Here is a 13,470-nt window from a genome sequence, read left to right as displayed (position 1 = left end):
CTCTGCTTTCCTGTCTGAAATAAGTCTCTAGCCAGACACATTAGTGTTTTTACCCTGGAACTCCCTAGGGAATGGAAGTTTTGAGTGTGACTGCTTCCTCATCGATGGTATAGCCTATTTTTAACTTAATGAAAGATGGACAAACATAAGAAACAAAAAACACTGCAGCTTTTTTGTGTGTGCTGAGTAGTGTCTGCCTTTCCACTTGCTTCTGTATCAGAGTATTGCTTAGGTGTACATAGATGCTTCTTCTTAGGGTATGTCCTTCAGACCAGCTGTTTTGTATGTTACCAAAGATCATGCAAGGAGCTGGTGCAGCCCGCTCTGCATCCTAATCTTCAACCATTATCAGACTTTTCTAATTTTTTAAAAAAGATTTTAAGTAGGGATTCACGCCAACAGAGTTGTGTCAACATCAACCTTGTCCCTCTCACTCCCTCTCTTTGAAAATCATGGTTCAGGAGAGAAAAAGTGAAAACCAATTAATACATACTGTACAAGTGGCTTCAGACTAAAGGAAGCAATCAACTTTGCTGCTGGTCCACTCATATTGAACTATCCTCTCCTGCTGCTTAGTGGTAAAATATGCATTTGCACATCCTTGAACTACTAGACACATAAGACTCAGCTGTGCTTCCCATGGAAATGCATGGAGGTATGAAGGACACAGGTTCTTCATGTTAACAAAACACAGGGGTCCCCACAGCAAACCTGATCCCTGTGTTACATATAACAGCTTTCTCCTTTGGAGAAGACTGCACAATAGGTCCAACATACCCTGCTGGCTTTCCAATTGCGTAGCCCAGAGGTTTCCAAACTGTGTTTTGCAACATGTCAGTGTGTTGGCTGCAGTTTGTAGGCGTGTCATGTGAACGCTCCCCGTGCTCCTCCTGGAGCTGGAAATGGGTTAGTTTAGCCTCCGGTTTGCTAGTAAAACTGAATTACTGTGTGGCTAAATGATGCATGTATAAAAAGTGTGTCACCAACATGAGAAGTTTGGAAAGCTGATGCAGGCCCTCTGTTGCCCCTGCCATTTTACAAGAGCTATTTACAACAAAATTGATTCCTCCATTGCATGTCCTTTTTCTGATTTTGCCCTGCTAGTGCTAGTAGTTCTTTAAACATCAAAGGAGGAACTTCAAATAACAATGTACAAAATGTGGCTGATTTGGGACACCTAAAATGTTACGATTTACAATTTTTTTGCACAACTGTTATATTCTATCACATTTGTAAACACAAATTGAGGTAAGTACAGTTCTTGAAACCAGAAGTTCCAGAAAACCTTTATCTGGCCTTGACTTTCTTGAGAAGTCTGTTTAGTCAAGTAGGTTTTTATATTATTTTGTTAATAAGTAATTGAATATATTTTTCATATTTTAAAAGGAAAAAAAAGGATTCAGAACTATTTGAAAACATAGTTTTATTGCAGAATGACGTGCACCAGTAGCCTGGACAATTTCTGAGTTTGAATACACACGATAAAGCCTCACCTTATTGCAGAAGACCGGTGTCAGGTAATTTGGATCCTACTATAAATGATGGATTCTAGAAAACTCATTCTGATATGTGATTTTGAAGCCGAATATTATGAAAAGATGTACTCTAAAGGTTAGATAGCAGGGGAATCTATACTCCTGCGTCACAGACACTGGAAATGGCAGAATCTTGTAATGTGTATTCTTAACTAGAATTCAAGAAAAATCACAGCTTCTTGTTACCAAGATTGAAAGTGCAGCAATGGAAAGTGAAGTAAATCACAATTTTCTGGATCCAACAGGGTAGCTTAAGTATGTCATGGAGCAGCTGATCAATATTACATAATTCTGAGTATGATCTCCAAAACAGAGAAGATAACTTTTGTCTTCTGCTTTGAAATGCCATAGAGTCCCTATGCAGCTCAGGTGGTTAGAAACCATTCTGCCCCTCTCCTGCCCCCAAAATCCCCTTGTACCTTAAAAAAAGAAGAAGTTGTTACCTGTTTATCACAAAACCAAGCTAGGTGGCATCACAAAACACTACTGAAAAATGAACTGTCTAGTTGCTTGCAATTCCTTAGTGTATAGGAGCCGAGGGCTGATCTGTGAAGGAGGCAGGCTAGATGCTGGACTCTACTGACCTTTTCCTGGCCAATTGGCTATACAGTGGTACCTCAGGTTACAGACACTTCAGGTTACATAGTACCTCGGGTTAAGAACTTTGCTTCAGGATGAGAACAGAAATCGCACTGCAGCGGCGTGGCGGCGGTGGGAGGCCCCATTGGCTAAAGTGGTACCTCAGGTTATGAACGGACCTCCAGAACGAATTAAGTTCTTAACCCGAGGTACCACCGTGATTAACTGTCCTTGGTGTAGGATAGCAACTAGAGCAGAGGTTGTAGTTAGTTGCAGATAGTAGCAAGTTGGATATGTAGTGTGGATGCGGCTTGAAAAGAAGATACATTTTCGGGTTTAGAATAGTGGGCAATGGCTGCAGTAAGAATGGATAGATTACTCCGTAGCAAAAAATTAACACGGTCAATAGAATTTTGAACAGCTGAGGTCATACTAAGCCTTTTGTACATCTGCAAACAAAATACCCAGGGGATTAAATATTGAATAAAGACAAACCTTTGCAGTTCTAGATTCCCTCTCTTTCTGCAACCTGAAATTTGCTGTCAGAGTTTGAGCGCCCCGTTTTATTTTTCAACAAACCATGTAGCTGATGGTTGTGTGTAGTTAGTGAAAGATATTTAAGGCCAGTGAAGAAGTGGGATATTTAGAAGAACAACTAATTGTACACAAACAGTCCCTTTATACCTTGCTGTGAAAATGCATGATGTAATATCAAAGTTTGGACGCAGGTGGCGCTGTGGTCTAAACCACTGAGCCTCTTGGGCTTGCCGATCAGAAGGTCGGCGGTTCGAATCCCCACGACGGGGTGAGCTCCCGTTGCTCGGTCCCTGCTCCTGCCAACCTAGCAGTTCGACAGCCAAAAGTGCAAGCAGATAAATAGGTACTACTCCAGTGGGAAGGTAAATGGCGTTTCCGTGCGCTGCTCTGGTTTCGGTGTTCTGTTGTGCCAGAACGGCTTAGTCATGCTGGCCACATGACCCGGAAAAACTGTGGACAAGCGTCAGCTCCCTCGGCCTGTAAAGCAAGATGAACGCTGCAACCCAAAGTTGTCTGCGATTGGACTTAACTGTCAGGCGTCCTTTACCCTTACCTTTTTATATCAAAGTTTACCAGGCTTGTGTGTTGAGCACACTACTTTATGGTAGTGAGATGTGGGCAACTTAACACCCAGCAGGAACGATGCCTCAATGCCTTACTCATGCACTGCATCAGGAAGATTTTGGGCATCACGTAGCAAGACAATCTGAAACAAAGATGTGCTCTCCCAAGCATATTCCCAGCATGTTTGTATTTCAGTCTCAGTGACATCTCTGCTTGCTTGGTCATGTCCCCAGAATGGAAGACTGCAGGATTCCCACAAACATGCTCTACAGGGACCTGGCTTCAGGTACCAGGCCCATTGGCAGACCAGCTCTGATGTCTGCAAATGTGACATGAAGGCTAGCAACCTTAATTCCACCGTGTGGGAATCCCTTGTAGATGACCGCAGAGTCTGGTGACAATCATCCAGGTTATGTAAACCCAGCTGTAACCAGAGGAGGAATGACCACTGGGAGGAGCGCAGAAAGAAGAAACGTCATAGTATACATGCATCAGCAGAACCGGAAACCTTCATCTGCCCCAGCTGCAACAAAACATGTCTCTCCTGTATTGGTCTCTACAGCCACAGCAGGTGGATAACAGCTTGACTTCACCCCCAAAGGCACACTCCTCCACTGTCTCCGGAGACAGACAGATGCCAGCAATATCAGTTTACTTCTGCTGTTTTTACTTTATTTATATTCTACAACAGCAATGGCTTTTCTTTTACAGCTCCGTATTTCACCCATATGGTGAAATGAGTTTCATTATGAGTTTTTACATAATCATTTTTTTCAATTGAACCTTTAATAATTTTTAAAATGTCTGTAACTATTACTTTATTGGCATTTAATTAGAGGGAAATGGAAAACGCAATCAAAGCTGGTATACCTATAGCATACTATAATGTAAAAGAAAACTCTATTTTACATTAAGCTAAAGTACCCTAATTTAAGTTGAATAAACACTTCCTTTGCACATTTACTTGGAAGCAGATCATACTGAAATTAATGGGGCTTTCTTCTGAGTAATTAGGTTTATGTTTGGATACAAATCCCATTGACGAGTCATCCAGCTTAAGTTCTTATTAGCAGTAGTAACTAAACATGTCACTGGTTTATGTAGACTGCATTAAAAAACACCACCCATTTTTCAAGGACTGCATCACCAGTCCTACAGTCCTCATCTGTATTTTGTTTCTTCGTCAAATGAAACGGTTAATCTCTGAGCAGCAACATGCATAGGTCACTAAGCAGTATGGCAGGCTTCTACGTATGATGATTTCATCAAAAGGCAGGGTAGAAATTTTGTTTAAGTATTCTTCAGCTGTTCAGAACTGTTTGTTTCTATTACGATGAAATGATAACTTAAAAGTAGTGTAGTGTTTGTGTTCAGTTTATTTCCCAAAAGCTACCTTCCATTTAGCAGAATATAATTTCTTATATATTCTATTACCTTCATATTGTCTTTAAAGCTGTTTTGACACTTTTGGCGCTTTTGCCTGTGTAAATTTCTTGACCCCCCCCCCCCAAGAGCTAAAGGCTTATCTTAACTCCTGCATCTCTCTTTGCAGTGCCACTTTAAAAGGCGTCAAGTAGTAGGACAGAGTGGGAGCTGATCTGAATCAATGCTTTTAACTTTTCAGTACAGATGGACTGCCAAAGGCTTCTCAGCCTTACTGTCTGAATCAACCTGTTTTACACACCTTGCCATCCACCTTCAATAGCAGCTATCTTTAGAAGGAACTTCTTATTACAATTAGACAGATCTAGGGGGCTGGGATGTTGACTGAAATATTTACAACCATAGCAATCCTGTGCAAGAGGAGAAGTGGAAGGCTTGCTGGGAACTTCCTGTTGCACTACTTGGGGAAGAGCTGTGCTGAAGGGGGTTGGTTCAAACACCTGGGCCGCATTCCCAGTTCTTACCTGCTGGTTGGGTTGAGACTGCCTATGTCAGAGGGGTTGCCATTTTGGGGGCCCAAGGAGACAGGGACAAGAGGCCCTGGTATGCTTTTGTTGCTAGACAGCCTTAATGAAAAGACTGAGGAGCACCCGAAAGAGAGTCTGGGACCATGGTTCTCAATGGGCATGGTGTGCCACACAGGAGAGGATGGCAAGAGTGGTGGGAAGATTCAAGGACAATCAAAGCAACATTTAAACATTTCAGTGTAGTGTAGTATTGTATAAAAATAACTTTATTTGCAGAATATGGATATGTTTTCAAAATGAGAGCAAGAGCATCAAATGATACTGAGGACTAATAAATAATAATATGCTAGTTAATATGCTAATTAATATGCTAGTATGATTTATCGACTACTTTTAAAATGAGGCTGCATTTTAAATTGCATTTTAACCTGTATTTTAAATTGGTTTTTTCTTTTCTTTTTCTTTTCCGCCTATTATGTTTTTACTGTGATGTTATTGGCGTTAGCCGCTCTGAGCGGCTGGAGAGGGCGGGGTATGAATAAAATTTATTATTATTATGATCCAGAATCACCGTTTGAACATAGTACTAGAGACCAGCATTGTCTATTCTTCTACATTACCAGAAGTAATGTATTTAGTGTTAACTCCGGAAGTGTATACTCGATTCTGACCAAATCAAGCCTCCTGGTGTATATTGTGCTCTAGTTTGGAGGCTTAGTACCCACCCCTTATGCTGTCATGACTTAGCTGAATAGAGGTCAGGTGAGTGGCACAGCCTCAATACTGTCCACTACTTTCTAATGCTAGAGGTGCAGCCCTGGCCTTTTATATGGCAAGTCAGCTGTAGCTAATGTGTCACGTTATTTCACGTAGAGTGCTGTATTGCCAGAGCAGACTGTGTGATGACTGAGATGCTGCTATGTTGCCGAACATAAATAACTATATAATTCCTATCATCACACACTCTATTATCTACTGCACAACAGCAACATTTGCTGGTGGTGTTAAGACACATTCTGCTGTGATCTCACCAGCCAGCTAGGGACACAAATATCGTGGCAGTGCTTTGACTCTGCGCAACCTAAAAGACGACAAGTAGACTGGATTTTAATTCAGGAATAATTTCAGCAGCCCACCTGCTGCCAATAGAGCTGACATTTCTAAAATAAAGCTCTGCCTCAAAATAATGTTTTGTTTTAGACGGCACTAGGACTGTATGATATATAAGAAAGGGATTATTATACTTTTACTTTTCAGGGCAAGCACAGAAGAAAAGCCTCACTCAGCAGGTTTCTTCACATTAACTACCTTTTGGACAGAAACCTGCAGCGAAGCTTGCAAAAAACACTTAATACATAATTTACTATTGAATGAATGCACCGATTTGGGTGTTCTAATTAGAGCGTTTACTATACAGCAGTGGTGCAGGTAGATAATTTCGGAACCTGGACTTAATGGTCTTACAAGCTACCCTCCCCCTTTAGATGGCCACATGTATTACCTCAGTTGTGAAACAGAATTAACATTTCTCTCCCCATCGCCTCAGGTCATTCTATGCTTTACAGCTGCTTCTATATTCCTGATACGTGAGATTGAAACACAGACAGCCCCAATTTAAACAAGAAATATTCTGAGCAGGTGTAGTTTCATGTTTTAAACTCAGTTAAATAATAGGATCATCGTGACTATGGGAATAAAATGGAGTTTGCTTCTGTTGCCCTGCTGCTACGTACATTTTCTGTGAATGCACATCACTTTGCTGTGGGAAATATGTGTGTGTGTGTGTATAAAATAAATAATAATAATAATGATAATAATAAAGGTCTAGAACTCTGTAGACATACGCACTGTATTTACTTGAATGTAATGCACACCTTTTTTGGCCAAATTATGTCACAGAAATTAGAGTGCACATTAGATTTGATGGTGCATTTACATTTGCTAGTAAATACTTCTTTGGTTTCAAGGTTTTGAAAATTGAGGTGCACATTAGAGTCACATAAATACGGTATTAAAAAGAAAGGATATTGCAACAGTCAGCATCAGCACCATGCTGGTCCAGGTACAGACACCAGGCCTGTTTGCTGCTGCTCCTATCACCTACCACTCACTAGTTGTTGTCTGCAGCTGAAATACTAAGAAATACAACAACTGATTATCAAATTAAACAAACACTACATTTCAATCTTTGGAAAGCAGACCATAGAGGTATGCATTTTTTAAAAAGAGTACTGTTTATTCATCTATGCAGATAGAAGTGTGTTGTGCTTTGTGTGTGTGTGTGTGCACGTTGTTGGGGGGGCAAGGAAGTGCTTTCCACTATGAAAACCCAGTATCCATCCCACAAAAGATGTATTGATTAATTTATTATTTTAGGAATTTATACCCCAACTTTTTCATAAATGTTTGGCTTCCAGGATAATAACAATAATTTATTTGCTTTAAAATGCTTTTTTACCAATAATAATAATAATAAATCACGGTAAATGCAGCAGGAACAAAGTCAGGAAAGGCTCAATATGCTGGTTTTAATTGCCAGGCAAAGCCTAGAATAGGAAGTAGTCATTCAGCAAGTGCCAGTAATGAAGGAAAAGTAGACGCTTGCCTTATCTCAGAAGGGGAGCTTTTCTATAAACCATGTGCAATAACAGAAAACATCCACCACTTTATTGTTGCAAATAGACCTCCACTGACTGTGGAACAAACAGGAGAGCCTCATTTGACAATCTTAGGGGAGAAGGCATTCCCTTAGAGAACCTGGTCAGAAGTTGCTTACGGCTTTATAGATAAATATCAAAACCTTAAACCTGGCCCAGTAGCATACTAAAACCAGTTCAATTTTTTAAAAAATAAATAAATGGTATCGCAAATTTGCAATAAATTGCCCCAATTAGAAAGCTAGCCATTGCATTCTGCACTAACTGCAGTTTCTCGACTAGCGTTAACAGCAGCCCCACCACAAATACAATTAAATCAACCCAAGAATGGCAAAATTAAGGAGGCAAAGATAGTAGCTAAAACAATAAAAAAATGCATTGCAATGAATGCATTTGCATAACAGGTGAATATAAAATGCAATGAACAGGCAAATAAGTGCTGCATTAAAAATACTTTTAATTAAAGATTTTCGTTTACAAAAGCACATGCACTGTCGCTTTCTTCAGGTTTTTTCTACAGATTAGTTACATTTGCTGTGAGACATTGACATTAGATACAGTATAGGGTTGGGAAGAAAGGGGAGGGGGGACGGGACGAGAGAGGGGGTAGGGTGGTAAAATTTGTGTTCTTTTACTTAGTGTATGTGTGGGGTTTTTGGGTCAGCATCATTTGGGTAGGCTCTCTTTCTATTCGCTTGTTATGTTTCCTTGGTGGTGAGAGGTTGAGATGGACAACCAGTTGTTTTTCATTGGCTACAGTGGGATTTGTTTGTGCATGTGTCAGGGGGAGTTTTTTTTGGATTAAGTTAGCCCTACTGAATCGTATGCTGTTGGTGGGTTCATGCTGTTGTCTTGTTGGGCTCTGTATAAGTGCTGCATTTTGACTAATAACGAATCAAGGATGTTATCAGCAGGAGGCATAGCTGCTCAGGACCCCTTCACATGCAAGCAAAATTGGCTGCTGCGTATTACTGCACAGACACTGTATCAGGAAGTGTAGCCAGCCTTGTAAGTTCACATACATTGCATGCACATATGTGCACATTAAAAACGTGTGAGCTGCCCGTCTGAAATTTTCATAATTTCCTTGCTTTATTTCACTCACATGAGATGCTGACCGTACTTGCTTTGTGGTAGTTTGTCACATCAATATATGTGTTTACTTTGCCCACCACCACTTAAATATTTAATTGGCAATTAATATATGCTGAATTTTTACTATATTAATCAGTAGGTGTAAATGTTAAACAGCGATGCTTAGTCTTAAACACATAGCTCTTTTTAAAGCTATTTTGGTTCTAGTGTAACTGTAACGGAGAATGAAAAAGGATATTCTGAGTGATCAAAAATGAATGTCAGCTTTTCCTTAATCCACTGTGTGCTCTCACAGTTCCTTCAATATCTCAAAAAGGCCCCTTCATTTATATCAATTTGAAATTTAAGTTTAAATTATTTTGTTGAAAGTCACGATGATTAATCGACTAAAAGGTTTAAATCGGTAGATAGCCCCACTTATAATATGTAAGCAAAACAATTCAACAGCTGCAAGAGCCAATTCCCAAGAGAAGACTGTGAAAGCAGACAATATACTGTTCTAACCAAGTAGGAATAATTGATCTTTAACCCATATATCTTATTGTGACAAATGGAATGTGTTTGTACATTATGTGTTTTACATGTACATTAAACAGACATATGATGTAAGGAAACTGTATACTTGAATGCATAGTGAATAACTGATTTGGAAGTAGCTCATTTAGAGAATGCAAAAACAATAAATATGCGATAAAAGCTTTAGAAAGATATTGAATTCTTAATGGCTTTCAAAGAACTTCTCTTAGATATAACCAGTTCATATTAGTTTTCTAAATACTTGATTTAGTATCAATTGTAAATAGAAATATAAACATTGACCTACATTAAAATACCTACAACTAAAGGAACAATCGGTAGACCTTCTGAGTCACCAAATTAATCATTCTTGAAAGATATTGTTACAACTTTGATAAAGGAAATCTGCAGTAAAACATTATTCCATTCTTCCTTAATTACCGTATTTTTTGCTCTATAAGACTCACTTTTTCCCTCCTAAAAAGTAAGGGGAAATGTGTGTGCATCTTATGGAGCGAATGCAGGCTGCGCAGCTATCCCAGAAGCCAGAACAGCAAGAGGGATCGCTTCTTTCGCTGTGCAGCAACCTGTCTTGCTGTTCTGGCTTCGGGGATTCAGAATATTTTTTTTCTTGTTTTCCTCCTCCAAAAACTAGGTGCGTCTTATGGTCTGGTGCGTCTTACAGAGCGAAAAATACGGTAAGTTGCTTCCTAGCAATGTGATGCTTCAGAAAAAAGTCCTTTCGCATCAGGAAAGGCTTGCATTACGTCCACAGAAAACTTTACTAATCTTGTGTGCCTAAACCCTGTTGGTAGTAGTTTGCGGCCTTATCAAGCTTTTATGAATATATATGATGCTGCCTTATACAAAGTCTTTGGGGCTTTTTAATTCTGAAAAAGGCAAGTATAATAGAGGCATACAAAATTATACACACTGGCAGAAAGTAGAATGTGAATGTTTTCTTCTTCTCCTAATACTAGAACTAGGTAAAGGGACCCCTGACCATTAGGTCCAGTCATGGACGACTCTGGGGTTGCGGCGCTCATCTCGCTTTATTGGCTGAGGGAGCCGGCATACAGCTTCCAGGTCATGTGGCCAGCATGACTAAGCCACTTCTGGCGAACCAGAGCAGCACACGGAAACACCGTTTACCTTCCCGCCAGAGCGGTACCTATTTATCTACTTGCACTTGACGTGCATTTGAACTGCTAGGTTGGCAGGAACTGGGACTGAGCAACAGGAGCTCACCCCATTGGGGGGATTTGAACCGCCTACCTTCCGATCGGCAAGCCCTAGGCTCTGTGGTTTAGACCACAGAGCCACGCATGTCCCTACTAGAACTAGGATTCAGCAAATGAAGATGGATGTGCAAAAGGAGGCATTTCCTCACACAGCATGTAATTAAAACTACAGAAATTTCTTTCACAACATGTAGTCGTGGCCACTAACTTGGAGGACTTTAAAATTCATGCATAAGACTATCAAAGGCTACTAGTCATGATGGTTATGTACTACCCCCAGTGTCAGAGGCAGTATGTCTCTGAATCCAAGTTGCTGGGAACACAAGAGCGAAGAGTGCTGTTGCACTCATGTCCTCCTGCTTATGGGCTTTTCCTAGTTATCTGTTTGGTTACAGTGAGAACAGGGTGCTGGACAAGGTGGCTTTGGTCTGATACCAAAGGACTCTTGTTATATTCTGAAGCCCGGTTATAGGTCCCGGTAGCTCTAGGCAGCCTAATGTGACAGTGGATGGGTCTTTTTGAATGCTGTTACCTGAGAGACTTTAACTGGAAAGGGTAGGGATTTTGACCAGGGAGAAGAATCGATGGAACAGGACTGGAAAAAGTTTAAGGACTATCTACAAAAACACTGTAAAATCTTTGAGTGTCAATAGGATGTGGGAAGTAAAAGCAACAGGGTTTGTGTGACTTTGGTCAAAGGTGTGTGAAAAGAAGAATCTAAGAAAAAAAGGATAAGGGGTTATGAACAGAACAATATTATGTCATATTTTATAAGATGAGGTACGGATTAAAAAAATGGAAAATGGGGACATAATAATTAGAATATAACATTAAGTATGGTTGAAACAAGGTTTTGAATTTGCTGAATCTGATTGGAGTAAAGTGGAACACAAAAAAGGGGGATGTGAGGAGGTCAAGACAGAGGGGCATGGAACTTTATAAATTTAAGAAAGAGTGTTTTTCTTTTTTCTGTTTTTCTATTTTTCTTCTTTTCTTTTTTCTGTCATATATTTTTGTTTTTCTTGAGCTTTATGTATGGAAATGATACATTTTGAAATGATGAATTCTTTGTTTTGTAAAACCTTAATAAATATGTATTTAAAAAAAAAAGGAAAGGGTAGGGATTTAACTTGCAACATTCAATGCACACCATATACACCTTAACACTGTTTAATCCTTTTTCCAGAAAGCTCCCCATCCGATACCCAGAGGATTCTTAATAACCATAGGAGACTAGATAAATGGTTATTTACAGAATTTAAAAAGGAATGGCATATGTTGGAAAGATACACAACGGCAAGGTTTTGGATGACCAAGGTTTATGATTCTGGGAACAAGTGCTCCTTCTCTGCCTCACCCCTCAAATCCTGGCTCATTATCTTGGCTTGTTAACTGACAGTAAACCAGAATCATCCTGTTCAGATATAATAGGAACTTGGGCTTACAGCAAGCCAAGAATGAAGCTGCTGTGTGAATGGAAGAACATTTGATCCAAATTCTCATTCCTGGCTTCATAAACCATGGTTCATCAACTTAAGAAATAGCTTGAACGCTGCCAGCAAATGGTAGTTTAAGATGATGCTAGTGATGTATCTTAAAATGAAATATCTAACGTAAGGAGACTTAGACTTGAATAGCTGTGTAGTACACAGTAGGCATACACTTCTATGTAACTTCTCCCCATGGGCTTATTATTGATTTTAGATAGTAGCAACTGATGACATTTATAAAAGGAGAATGAAATATCATGCAATTCCACTCCATACCACCACATATTATTGCTAAAGTGTTCTACAGGGCAAGTCACTCATCTGACCAATGTCTTGAAAGATGCAACATATTAAACACAAGGCTGTGTATTAAGATCAGTGCCTGACTGAGTAACCCCTCAATCCATGTGGAACCCATCTTCCAAGAATTGTTTCCTCACTCTCTACAGATTCGTAGCAGATTCATTTGTGTGTATAAAAATTAACACTACTCAGTTATCCTCTCACATCCTACAGCTTAGGGACTGCACATGGGTAAGGTAACACTTAAAAAATGTAACATTTAGCTGATCAGCTATTTAGAAAGAGACAGAGGGTGCTTAATCCAGTTCTCCTGTCCACCAAACAGCCAATTTGGGGGACTCCCCCTCCCCACACCACCTTTGTGTCAGGGCACTGGTTCTGAGCTGTTGACACCTCAAATGTTGTTTTCCCTTCTATTATCTTGAGGCTTGCTTGGTGATACCAGAAAGCTAAGATCAGGATCAATCTTTGAGAAGGATCTTATTTGTAGCTTTGAGGAATGTTTCTGTAGATGTTGTAGAAAGTTGTAAGTTGACTCAAGCTTTCTTTCAATCACTCATAGTGAACAAAGCCCTTGCCTTCTATGAAATAATCCTAATTTTTGAAATAGATACACAGCATCAGAAACTACATTAGTGCTAGGCAGCTCACTAGTCGGCTGTGTTGTAGCTTCTTATCAGATTGGCTTAGCTTCATGACAGTAATTGTTACTAGGTAGCTGTAGTGAAGTGAGGTAGGCAACTGCATTTAGGGGCAAAAGCCAATTGAAAGCAGTACTGTGAACTAAAAATTACAACTTTCCAAAGGTACAGGCCTTTAGCTATTAACTGACTTGTTGTTGCAGGGTTTTCAGACGATGAGTGTTATACTTTGTACATGTGTGTTTTAAAATAGTTTTGTTTTCAGTGCTGTTTTTAAAACGGTTATTTATTTGTTTTTAATATTTATATTTATTGTGTCTTTTAGTTGTAACTGTATTAATATATGCTGTGAGCAGCCTTGGGTCCCGCACTGGGCAAAAGGCAGCATGTAAATAAGATAAA

The sequence above is a fragment of the Podarcis filfolensis genome, assembly GCF_964270895.1.
Source record: "Podarcis filfolensis genome assembly, chromosome: 3".
Lineage (NCBI taxonomy): Eukaryota > Metazoa > Chordata > Lepidosauria > Squamata > Lacertidae > Podarcis > Podarcis filfolensis.
Note: the sequence above shows the minus strand (reverse complement) of the source record.